The sequence below is a fragment of the Mauremys reevesii genome, linkage group 12 (genome assembly GCF_016161935.1).
Source record: "Mauremys reevesii isolate NIE-2019 linkage group 12, ASM1616193v1, whole genome shotgun sequence".
In the NCBI taxonomy this organism is placed as follows: Eukaryota; Metazoa; Chordata; order Testudines; family Geoemydidae; genus Mauremys; species Mauremys reevesii.
In genome coordinates, this window is record NC_052634.1 from 43,986,776 (window position 1) to 43,999,060 (window position 12,285).

At 50.6% G+C, this 12,285-nt stretch overlaps 1 protein-coding gene and 4 non-coding genes across 5 annotated transcripts in view; 2 read left to right on the forward strand and 3 right to left on the reverse strand.

Annotated features, from left to right (window-relative positions):
* The window catches only part of LOC120375429 (zinc finger protein 551-like), a gene marked incomplete at both ends in the record, with an annotated part of 536,130 nt that overhangs the window by 282,613 nt on the left and 241,232 nt on the right, over window positions 1-12,285 (forward strand). The gene's annotated exons all lie outside the window — the stretch shown is intronic.
* Window positions 2,900-2,971, forward strand: TRNAE-CUC. The gene has a single exon. It is a non-coding gene; the product is annotated as a tRNA-Glu (tRNA).
* On the reverse strand, window positions 5,843-5,936 carry TRNAI-UAU. Its single transcript has 2 exons — window positions 5,899-5,936; window positions 5,843-5,878 (listed from the first exon to the last, which is right to left on the reverse strand). It is a non-coding gene; the product is annotated as a tRNA-Ile (tRNA).
* TRNAQ-CUG lies at window positions 6,732-6,803 on the reverse strand. Its single transcript has one exon. It is a non-coding gene; the product is annotated as a tRNA-Gln (tRNA).
* Window positions 8,452-8,524, reverse strand: TRNAF-GAA. The gene has a single exon. It is a non-coding gene; the product is annotated as a tRNA-Phe (tRNA).

Here is a 12,285-nt window from a genome sequence, read left to right on the forward strand (position 1 = left end):
GGAGAGTACCCAGGGTGTTTCTAGCAGAGCTTATGGAACTGACATGGGGAAACCAGCCTTTAATAACAGGCAGTTCCAGTTTAAGCTCAGTGTTTTTAACAATTTCTACAACATTAAATAACCCTTTAATCGTAGTGTCACCATCCATAACATTGCTTCAGCCTTATAGGTTCCTAAATGAAAACTAAACATCTCTTCAAATCCAAGGGAGTGGAGATCAGTCAGTGTTCAGAGTCATCCCATATAAAAGAACCATGTTGTGGTACATACTGGCCTCATCATGTGGCCATCGCCTTTCCCTCCTCTCTGTTAAAAGTTTTAGTATTTTGCACAGAAACTTTCTTCCCTCAGGAGAGACCTGGGAACCAGGGCTGCCAGCCAGAAAAACACCTTTAAGAGGCGGCGTCATCTGTCAAAAAATGATCTCCCTCCTTCAGTTCAGTGACACCCTGAAATGTTACTTATCAGGGCAGAGCCAGAGGATTGAAAGCAGCTACATCAAACCCCTGTGTAGCTAACTGGAATGAACACAAACACTCCCTGGTATCTGAAGAGATGTTTAGTTTTACCCTTGTTAAACTACAAAACTAAAGGGAAAGGCAGTCGTGCCAGATATAAAGAGTGAAACACGAGACAATCATCATAGTTATGCCCATAGTGACTGTAAATTATTTCTAAATTCTTCTTATTATCATCAGTGTATTATTTTCTCTTCTGTCTAGACATTGACTATATCTTGACCAAGAAATTTAGATCTTGATAAAATAATCGACTATCCCTGGTGAAGGCAATGAACTTGATAACCACTGGGGTGTCCCTACACAGGTTCAAGTACTAACAACAGTGGCTGCCTTTTAGCCATAGCTTTTAATCAGGGCAATAAATTGATACGAACTCCTGTAAAATCATTTTCCAGCCCGACTCCTTCACCCACATTTGTTAGGGCATTGGGCCACCATGTGAACATTTCATTTCCCTCCTCAATTTCACACAGAGACACAATTTCCTTTGCACAGATCCGTGAACAGCAAAACCTCCCTGTGTCTCTGGTCTGAGCCAGGGCATTCGATTCCATTGAAACCTTCTCTCCTGCAATGGCGATGGTCAGACAGAGGGGACGTGGCCACCTTCACCTCCGACAGTGAGATATTGGCTCAGCTCTTTCTGCTGCTGCTGTTAGTCCATGAAACATCAGGGATGGAATGCAAGGCTGAGTTCAACCCCCTGAAACATTTCAGTGCCCCAGAGAAATCCTGACCCCGGCTGTTGGAATGATAGGCTGAAGATTTGAATAGGAAAGGGACTGTCTGAATTGTCAGTGTGGGGAATGAACAACAACATACAGTAATGTCATTAACCACAAACACACTCTCATCCTGCTCCAGCTGGAAGGGAAATGGGCAGGAACTCTTGTTGTTCAGCCATGGACACACTTACACTAATGCAGCCGTGAGTGTGCTGGGGGAGCTGGTCTAAGCAACTTGAAGTGACAATTCTGTTAGAACAGAATCATGGTGTAGTGAAGTAACTGTACATTAAGTACTTGTGGCTGAGTGGTTAAGGGGATAGACTGGAAATCCATTGGGGTCTCCCCATGCAGGTTTGAATCCTGCCAACTATGGAGGCATTAGTATGTTGCTAGTGCCTGAATGTCCACAGAGCCAGATTTAGTCTTACTGTGAGGCTGGCTATACTTAAAATGCTGCTGTGACACTGCTCTAGCACTGTGGAGTAAACAGCTGCTACAGTGATTGGAGGGGTTTTCCATCCCTGTAATAGCTACATTGACAGAACAATCTTTCCTTTCATTTAGCACTATCTAACCATGGCTTAGGTCAGCTTAATTATACTGGTTTTGGGGTTTTTCACACCCTGAAAGACCATCATGCTCTACCAACTGAGCTAGCTAGATTTAAAGTCAGTCAACTGCCCAGTCGCAGTGTAGAAGGAGCCTGAGGGTGTTTATCTGTGAGCTGAGGTTCCCTGTCTGACATTTGCCTTCTTTCCTGGTCCGTTATGTCTCCAGCGAGCAAACCGGACCTGTCACAAGGCTGGTTAGATGCTGCTTTCTAGACCAGAGAGCTGGGGTTGATTTAGCATGCTGTCGCCATCAGCTGGTCAGAGTAACCAGGGTGGGAGGGTGGAATTTAGGATTCTCCCACCAAGGGGAGGTGCTGTTGGACTCATCTAGTGGGGGAGGGTCTGAGTCTGAGTTCCCCACATGCCACACACACATTTTCACAGGGAATCAGGTCCCCTGGGGAAAAACTCAAAAGAAGCCTGGCCCAGGAGTGTCAGAGAAGGGAATCGCTGTTTGCCTTAAGAGGTGGGTGAGGGAAACCTGCAAGTCCTTAGATCCCTCCAGCGCCTGATAGAAACATTTGTGGGGAAGGTCTGGGGAAGCCGAGGAGGACAAGGAGACGGGAAAAGGGCTTGCAGCTGTTGTGCAATCCCCATGCTCCCAGCAGAAGGGTCTGAGGGGCTCAGTGCTCAGAACTCACAAGATGGCAAAGCTCAGAGCCCTGTTACACAGAGTCAGAATGTGATCAGCTCACACCCAGGGGGAGCAACACCCCTCCCTTGGTCTCTATGCCAGAGCTCCTATCAGCTCAGTCCTTCCCGCAAGAGTTGGCTGCTGAGAGGGTTGCGATGGGGTAAATGAAGGCAGAGGAGGATTGTTCCTCATGTGGTTTTTTTGTGTGGCCCTGTGATCCTGCTGGAGGAAGCATCATTTGAGTTTGTTTCAGTGACTTGGGTTGGGCTGAGGTTGTGACCCTGAGCACAGGGGTTCTCTGCTCTTAGACCCTCAGGGAGTGGACAGTGGAACAGTTTCAGAAAGTGGCTAGAAAGTAGCCTAAGAAAGTGTAGTATAAGTGAGAAGAACAACACCATCATCACCTCCCTGGTGGTCTAGTGGTTAGGATTTGGCACTCTCACTGCCAAGGCCTGGGTTCAATTCCTAGCCAGGGAAAAGTGGCTTTAAACCAGAAAAGCTTCAATTATTCTTCACTTGCAATGTAAACAAATCCATGTTATTTTCCAGATTCCCCCATCTTCCCAGTGTCTCCATGGCAGGGCTGGCTCCAGGCACCAGCGCAGCAAGCAGGTCCCTGGGCTGGTCAATGGAAAGGGGAGGCTTCAGCGGCAATTCGGCCCTCTCAGTCCCTCTCAGAGGGAAGGATTTGCCACCAAAAGCGGCAAAGGTGGTAGAGCTGCCGCTGATTGCAGCATTTTTATTTTATTTTCCGCTTGGGGTGCCAAAACCACTGGAACTGGCTCTGCTCCATGAAAGACAATTTGTTAAATCCCAGATGAGTGCAGTTCTATCAGTTCTCAGCCTGAGTCCTTAGGTCTTAATCCTGAGGCTATTGTCCCATCATGGGGCCATTTCCCGCCTCTCTTTCATACAGAAGCACAATTTTCCTTGCACAGACACAGGAACAGCAAGATCTTTCTCTGTCCCTTGTGCAAAGCAGGGGGCCAAATTCCATGGAAACAATGGACAAGCAGGGGGCCCTGGGCACATCCAGCCCTGGCCGTGAGATGTTCCCTCCCCTCTTTCTTTATGCCCCTGTTGTTATTTCATGGATAGTCTGGGATGGGGGAAAATCTGAGTTCACTCCAGGTGGAGGGGGAAAGAACCGTGAAAGTCTCAGGACCCAACTCCTGCTACCAGGATCACCGAGGTGCTGGGAATCTGCATGGGAAAGGGACTGTGTGAATAGTCAAGGTGGGGAATGAATAACAATCTATAACTAGCTCCACCTCATTAATCACTGACACAGGCTAATCCTGCCGCCGATAGAAGGGAAACTGGGAGAAATTCTTTGCTGCTCAGCCATGGAAACAGTGACCCAATTGCACCGCAGTGAATGTGCTGGGGAAAGCTGGACTTTACAGGCAGGAGGAAAAAGCAGATCCTAGAAACACCTGGAGCTCCCCACAGCACTGCTGCCACCAGGGTCAGGTGTTGAGTGACTCACAGCGCCCCTCCCCTCCCATTACCTTCCAGCGGGGGGTGGCAGCACCCCCCACCCAATGCAGGGGAGAGACCTGATTATATCTCTGCACCCTGAATCCAGGGCACCCACTCTCTCTGCCCCACACATCGAATCTGGCCCTGCTGCAAAGTGACCCTAAGAACCAGCAGCCTCCAGGACAGCAGGTTTGCCCTCAGAGCAGGGAATGTGTCCCCCATGCTGCTCTTAGGCCACTGGATGCTCTGGAAACAAGAGGGCTCTGAGTGTAACCCAGGGGTCAGCAACCTTTCAGAAGTGCTGTGCCGAGTCTTCATTTATTCACTGTAATTCAAGGTTCCGCATACCAGTAATGCATTTTAATTTTTTTAGAAGGTCTCTTTCTATAAGTCTATAATATATAACCAACTATTGTTGTATGTAAAGTAAATAAGGTTTTTTTTTTAAATGTTTAAGAAGCTTCATTTAAAATTAAATTAAAATGCAGAGCCCCCAAGACTGGTGCCCAGGACCTGGGCAGTGTGAGTGCCACTGAAAATCAGCTCGTGTGCCACCTTTAAGTGTTTAATTGATATAGTAAAAATCTGTACTGATTCCTCTAACTAACACCATAGCGTGAAATAGGAACAGAGACAAATCTTGTCAGTGACGACTAATTTCACAAATGATCTTCCCATTATTAATTTCCACATTGCCCCTATTGGAGGTCTGGGCATTGCCAGTGTCATTGCTCTGCGTTCACCAGAATTGTTCTCGGACATTCGACTTCCTCTGCGGCATGGGGCTCGGGTCACTTGCTGGAGGATTCCCTGCACCTTGAGGTCTTTAAGCCACAATTTGAGGACGTCAATAACTCAGACATAGGTTAGGGGTTTGTTACAGGAGTGGGTGAGTGAGATTCTGTGGCCTGTATTGTGCAGGAGGTCAGACTAGATGATCATAATGGTCCCTTCTGACCTTAAGTCTATGAATCTATGAATCTAGTCCCAAATTTGGAAAACTGTGCAGTTCAGAATGTGAATAGTGACCCCGTCTCCTTCCTGCACCTGCTCTACATTGCTCCACAGCAGCTTCTCTACCTGCAGTCACCCCAGCACTGCAGTGCAGCCGCCCAGGGTTCAGCAGGGGCCCCTGGCAAGGACAGTGGGTGCAGCTAACAGCCCAGTGTGCCTGGCCCTGAGGCAGCTGTAAAAAAACAACACTCCCCCCAGAAGTACAGAGACTGAATTCCTTAACTTTAACATCATGACCCCCTGTACAAAGCCACACGTGTCAATTGTATTTTCACAGGGAGATGCAAAAATCAAGTGACCAATTTTTAAGTTGAGTAAATAAAGTTGAGGAGATAGTTATTAACCTCACAAAAATATACTAAAGATCCCTCAACATAACACCTGAAGGTGAAATATGAACAGAGACAAACCTTGTCAGCAAAGGCTCATTTCCCAAACGATCCTCAAAATGTTACTAATTCCCACCCCTCCTCCACAGGAGCTCTGTGCAGTGTAACTGTTCTGCAGGCAGCTTCCCATTCAATGCTGTTGTGGGACATTCCCAGGCCTGGAAATGTACCAAGGACAGAATTTGAAGAGCAAACCTGGCTCCCCGCACCAGGCGGGATTTGAGTGTTTTGTCCCTGTCACTTAGTCTGTGTCAATAGTACAGACGCCAGGGCAGGACTCCAGGCTCTGCTTGAGGATCCTGGCACAGGGGCTGTGGGGAGAAAGGATTGTAGATTCTGACCTGGAGAGGAGGTAATAAGTGAAGGGGCATTTTTATTAGCCCTCCTCAGGGTCCCCAGGGCTTGAATTCTACATTCCACAGGCCAAATGAGGGGGTGACACTACTTGGTTAACAAAAACCAGTGCTCCAGGTGAGGTTTGAACTCACAACCTCAGCATAGCTCCTCTCAGCACTGCCCTATAAGTACTGTGCGCTAACCAATTGCGCCACTGGAGCACCTCTTAATTAGGATTCTCTGAGACTCCTAGGTTGATACAGGCGACGGGTGACCCCAAAACATTCTCAGTGGGGCTGAGAGCAGGTAGCGACAAGTGTTGTACTCGGTGGGGTGGATTCTTCTTAAGGCGTCCAGGCCCCATTTGACCCTTTTGTTCTTCCCTGTGTAATAACAGAGCTGGTTAAGACTCAATGGAGAGTCTTGCTGCAGACCAACAGATCTGAAATCACTGATAACCAGCTCTAAGCATTAGTCCTGCTTTGGGACAGTGTCTCTCATGCAAGAAACTGCCCAGTCTGTGCTAGCAGTGAGGCTCCCTCACTAACAGCTGAAATCAGGGAGAGCTGTATGAAGTGCAGGGACCCAGGAGGGCCTGAACAGGGGGGAACAACACCCCAGGTGCCCAGAGGAGGAGAGGTGTGTTGGGCTCCCGCCTGGGACTCTGCCTCCCTCCTGCCTTTCCCTGACTGTGAAGCCTGGCCCCGGCCCTCCTTCCTTTAAGTGCCATGTGGGCAAGAGGAAGAGTGTGACAGCTGCAGGGACCAAAGTTGTGGGCATCAGGTGAAGCAGCGAGAAACAACCATCCTGTCAACCCGCAGGACTCTATAGCCAAACTGTTAAGTTGTGGGACCCCAACCTAGAGCCGCCCATTGAACCAGCCAGACCAGAGACCTATCTCCAGTGGGCATCAGTCACCCAGCAGAAATGAAAAACCTCACTCTAGTTGACCCTGAAAGAAGGTAGCCAAACACATTGAGCTCCAGGGCTTTGCAGCAAAGCAATGTATTGCCACGAGGTCCCACTGAGATTTGAACTCAGATTCCAGGATTCAGAGTCCTGAGTGCTGCCCATTACACCATGGGACCTGCTGCTGTTTCATTTTCTAGACCCCTGTGACTCTTGGCTGGTTTGCACTCTGCACTTATTGCTTCCCACCATCAGCTTCCTCTCGCGGGTCTCTCTCTCCTCCTCTAGTGACTGTGGGCCTGCACTACCGGATCCGTGGGTCCTGCCCTGAGTCCCTGCATCCCCCTGCTTTGTCTCCGTTCCATGCAGGCTGCAAAAATGTCAGGGGAGGCCGCCCCTCCCTTCCCTCGGTGCTCCCGCTCATATCAGCCAACTGCAGCCTCATCATCTGGAACTCAGGCAGCTGTCACTTGATCCGATCGTACAGTCACACACTGACTGGCTCCCCTGCCTGGATGCTCTTGTGGAAATCCCACAGGTGACACTGCAGGACTTGGCACTGTTGGTTTCTTTAATGTTGTGGTGTTTCCCCAGCCGCCGGAACAAAGCCGCCAACTCCTCCCTCACCGACTCGCATCAATCCCCCTGGTTGCCACAGAACCCTCTGATGCTTTCCCGTTCTGCCAACACCGTCAGGCCTCGCCCCCTGCTCCTTTATCTTGCAAGCTCTGGATGTTCAGCTTCCAATATCCTCTGCCCTGGGTCAGGGAATTGCCCACATTGAGCACATGGTGAGAGCTGCGTGATCCGAACAGTCCATTGGCACCACCCTGCACTGGGCTGTCGATGTGCTCTCCTTCACGTAAATCCGGTCAGTGCGACTCCTGGCCTGTCCCCGCAGAAAGGTGTATCCCCTCTGCGGCTGGTGTGAGTGCGGGTCAAAGGAATAGGAGGCTACCACCTGCCCTCCACTGGTTCCACTGTGGAGAAACACGTCCTCTAAGCCAACCTCGCTACAGACCTGCGCCAGGTAGTGCTCATCATAGAAGAGTTTCCTCTGACCATCAGGAAAACAGGACCAGCAGTCCTCAGGCCGGTGCAACAATTGAAATCCCCCCTGGCACCAAACACCGTGCAGTCCAGAGGAAGGGAGCCAGTTCCTTCCATAGAACTTTCCTTTCACGCCTTAATTGGGGACCAAACACACTAATAGAGCCATAACCAGTGCTGCAGAGCACAAAGCCCACCAGTAATGCCCTCCCTGGTCAGAGCTCCAGCCCCTTCTGTACTCGCACCATGAATGTGAAGAACAAGACTCCAACCCCATCATTCTTCACTGGCCTGGAGGACCAGAGAGATGGGCCCTTCCACCAATCACCATCAAGCTACCCTAGAGTTGTTAATGTGCATTTTATGAACACCCACCATGTCCAAGTCACTGAACATCAAGTGCCTCCTCCTGGTCCCCCAAATCCCTTCCACCTTCCCATTTTCACAGATGCCCCTTCCAGGGTACTGCCCTTGCTCAGCTGCACAGAGGAGTTTTCATCCCCTATACCTGCCTGTCACTGCCCAGCAACCCCTCTGGCACCATTCCTGAGGGCCACCCTGCCTCATTCTCTTCCTGCCATATTGGGTCCACCAATAACTCATGTAGGAGAGACAGCTCCCGTCCCTCATTGTTAAGGGTCAGGCCAGCCAACTAGGGGCAGAATCCTAGTATCTTTTCCTACTGCAGAGCCCAAGCTCAGGGACTCACCTTGGGTGCAGGAATTGCTGTGCTCCCAGAAAACAAGCCATCACTGTGCAAAGAGGGATGAAAGGGCCTGTCAAAGCCTGGGATTGAACCAGGGACCTTTAGATCTTCAGTCTAACGCTCTCCCAACTGAGCTACTTTAGCAGCTGTGGAGCAGTATTTTGGCCTGTTGCTTCTCTGTCTGGTAGTTGCACACAAAAAGGACGTCATTGGGAGCGGCCCATGAAGACAAGACTCGCTTTTGCCTGCCTTGCTCAGCCTGACTTGCTGCCTCACCCTGTTCCTGCCCTAGTGCCTGGGTTGACCTTGCAGTGGAAGAGGACTGGGGGCCAGTGGCGCGGGGAGGAGGTTGAGCTGGACCCTGAGCTAGACTAGACCCTGGCAGCCAGAGTCTGGCCACCACTTGCTGCCCCACCCTGTTGTCCTGGCTTGCCCCACTGGGCGTCATTTTGGGAGGGAAGTGGGGCTTCTGCCTCCCCTCCCCGATTTTCACACTGCAGAGGATTGTGAACAGGAAAACAAACTGCTGCTCCACACCCCCACCGGAGGAACCTGACAACCTCAGGATTAAGACCCAAGCACTCAGGCTGAGAACTGATATAACACCACTCATTTGGGATTTATCAACTTGTCTTCCATGAAGCAGGGCCAGATCCAGTGTTTTTCCTGCCCCAAGTGGCAAAAAATATAATTAAAAAATCAAAAAAAATCCACAATCAATGGCAGCTCTACCATTTTTGGCAGCAAGTTCTTCCCTTTGAGAGGGACTGAGTGGGCCAAATTGCCGCTGAAGAACCGGACGTGCCTCCCCTTTCCGTTGACTGCCCCAGGCACCTCCTTGCTGCGCTGGCAGCACCACATGATGTAGTAGGCGATAGCTAACCCAGGTGGGGCACATGGCCCCACACACGCCCTCTGCAAGTCTTGCCTCTGAAATTAGGAAAACTGGTGAGTTCAAGGCACAACTGCACACCCAGAAGAAAGCCCAGCATGACATGCTCAGGGTGAGGAGGGTGCTAAAGCCTGGTATCAAACCAGAAACCTTCAGATCTTCAATCTAATATACTCCCAGCTGAGCTACTTTGGCAATAACCAGGCCCACCAGGAAGGCTTAATACACGAGCCGCAGCACATGCTGGGAAGGTTTAAATCTGGATGTCACAACGCAGGAGACAAGCAGTGGACTTGGCCCCGGGCGGGGCAGGCTGGGTTTCCCTAAATCCCAGTCACTCAAGCCAGCACCTGCCCCCTCAAGCTGTCACTGGCGCCCCCAGGTCTGCAAGACAAGAGCAGCGGTTCTCACTGGAACAACTTCACCCACAGCTCGCAGGCGCCTCCCAAGCCTAAACCGGAAAACCATCTTGCCAGAAAGCCACCCACTAGGACTCACCACTGCTTCTTTTCCTTCCACACAGAACCCCACTTCTTCTTCTCCTGGGCTGCAAGTAGCCACCTCTGGGAAGCCAAGAGGCAGGCACAGGATTCTACCTCCCAGCAGCCAACCGCACCTCCCCAGGCTTTGCAGAATGACTGGTGGTGCTCTACTAACCCCACTTAGCTGCACTGAGGCACTTAGCTTCTGCCCTGCCTTCCTCAGCTCGACTTTCCTCTTTTGCCCCATTCCTGCCTCACTTCCTCCTTTGGCAAGTCTCACAGAGGAGCCGGCCTCCGCAGGCCAACCTCCCAGGGCAGAGGAGGCCAAGCCACAAGCATTCGAAAGGTGACTGGCCTAACTCCTCTAGCTTCCCCAGGCTGACGCCAAGGTACTTTGTCCACTGATGTCACCACCCTCCATCATGCTGGGGTTGGGGTTATCCCAGGGACAGGCCAGTGGCAGAAGGAGGAGCACCTTGCTGGACAGCAAGGGGAGCTGGGAAAAGGAAGCCAGCATGTTGCTGCCTGGTTTTGGGCTGAGGCCCTTTTGCATGTCAGGTTACCGTGAGAACCACTACACTACAGAAACTCCATCACCGTGTGCTGCCCTGCCCCGCCCCTCAAATTCCATGCACTTTGGTGGTGCTCACCCTGGCACACACCGAGGGGCGAACCTGGAGAACATGGCCGCAGCTCTTCAATGGGTCAGCTGGAAGAGCAGAGGACCGGAGCCAGGGCTCAGGAAGTCGTCCTTACGTCACTCTTGTGACTCCAGCTTGAGGGAGAGCTTCTTTTCCTTCCCCTTGCTGAGAAAGAGCAAGAGAAGAAAGAACTGTCAGGTGGGCCAACTGGGTGCAGAAGCCATTGCTGCCTTTTCCTGCAGCTAAGCCTGAAATAAGGGACTTGCATTGGGTAAAGGAAGTGTTGTGTTTCCAGGAAACAGCCCACTGCTGCAGAAAGAGTCTGCTGAAGCCTGGGATTGAACCAGGGACCTTTAGAGCTTCAGTCTAACCCTCTCCCAACTGAGCTACTTCAGCACCTGCAGGAAGCCTTTTTGGGCTGCTGCTTCTCACCTTGAAGCTTATTCTCAATAAACCATCACTCCAGTCAATAATGGCCAATGCAAGACGGACATCGCTTGCTATTTTAGCACTCGGAAATGTCATCAACTAGCCTTTGGATCTCTCCACTGCTTTAGTTCAGGAGGGGAAAGGCAGGAAAAGCGACCTTTGAACTAAAGCACTAGGGTTAACATCCTAACACTGTCTCTACTGTAACACTATTTAATAGCGGCCCACCCAGTGCTGGTGACAGTTCCATTGCTAGGTGTTAGCACATTTCAGTTACTGTCAAAATTTAAAAGTTTCTATACGCTTAAAGGAAATGATTTTTTTTATTTGCTTATACATGGCATGAATAAATACAGGTTTACACATCCTAGCATGAAAATGTATTTTATATGACAGAGAAAATCATGCATCAAATTGTGCATCAAAATCATGCGATGAGCTACAAATGCAACAAAAATAAGGTCTTCAATGGTTTAACATATGGAGCTGGGGTGGGGCTGGGGGGCACTGAAGACACTTCTTGCCTGGGACACCACTTGGTCTAGGGGAGGCCCTGTCAGGGAGAGCAGGAGTTAGTCTCACATGCCTATTTCCAGGCTGTTATCTGTGGGCACCTGCTCTGGGGGAGGGATCGCGGCAGCCCGGACTCAGGGCTGGAACAGGCCCCGGATTGAGGGGGTGGCTGCAGGGTTTGCAGCACTCTGATGTCTCAGACAATGTGTCTCCCCAAAGCCTCGGATCTGCATCCCCAGAAGGCTCCTGCGCTGCCTCCGCTCCTCTCACAGTCTATAGCAAGGAGCAGCAGCAAGGGTCAGGGATGAGCCTTAGGGCACTAGGTGGGGGGCAGAGGCTGCAGGACTAAACCCAGCACCCAGAGCAGAGGGGGATATGAGGCTTTTTCTCTCTCCTTAGCCACGTGCTATAGCTCCGAGAGATCTTAGAAATGTCTCCCCGCCCACAGCCTGGGGAAGGGGAAGGAGTCTCAGGTTCTAGCTTGATTTGAATGAGGATCACTGGACCCTAGAACCATTCACTGCCCTTTCCTAGAGAAACCTGTGATGCACAGAACGGGGCTGAGATAAATGCTGACAGGAGTCAGGAATTGCTCCCCTGGAATAGCAGCAGGATTGGGCAGCTGGAAATCTCCCCAAAGGAGCTGAAGCCTTGATGGGTCAGACACAGATGCCCCAGGTACTGCATGGGAGGTTTAGGTTTGTTTCTGGACAATAGCAGTGAGAGTCTTATTGTCTCAACGTTTCAGTAGAAAAATTCAGACCCAAACTGTCTGTGGCGGGGAGGTCGATAGCGGTTTCTTTGGGTTTGATTTAGTTTGTTTTCTCATTCTCATTGTAAAAGCCTTTGATGATTTTGATGGGAACAATGTTTGCACAAGGCCAAGGAAAAATAAGAAAAGTTAAAAATCTGCATTGGAGTGAGGGGGTCTCTGTGGGCCAGGGCAGG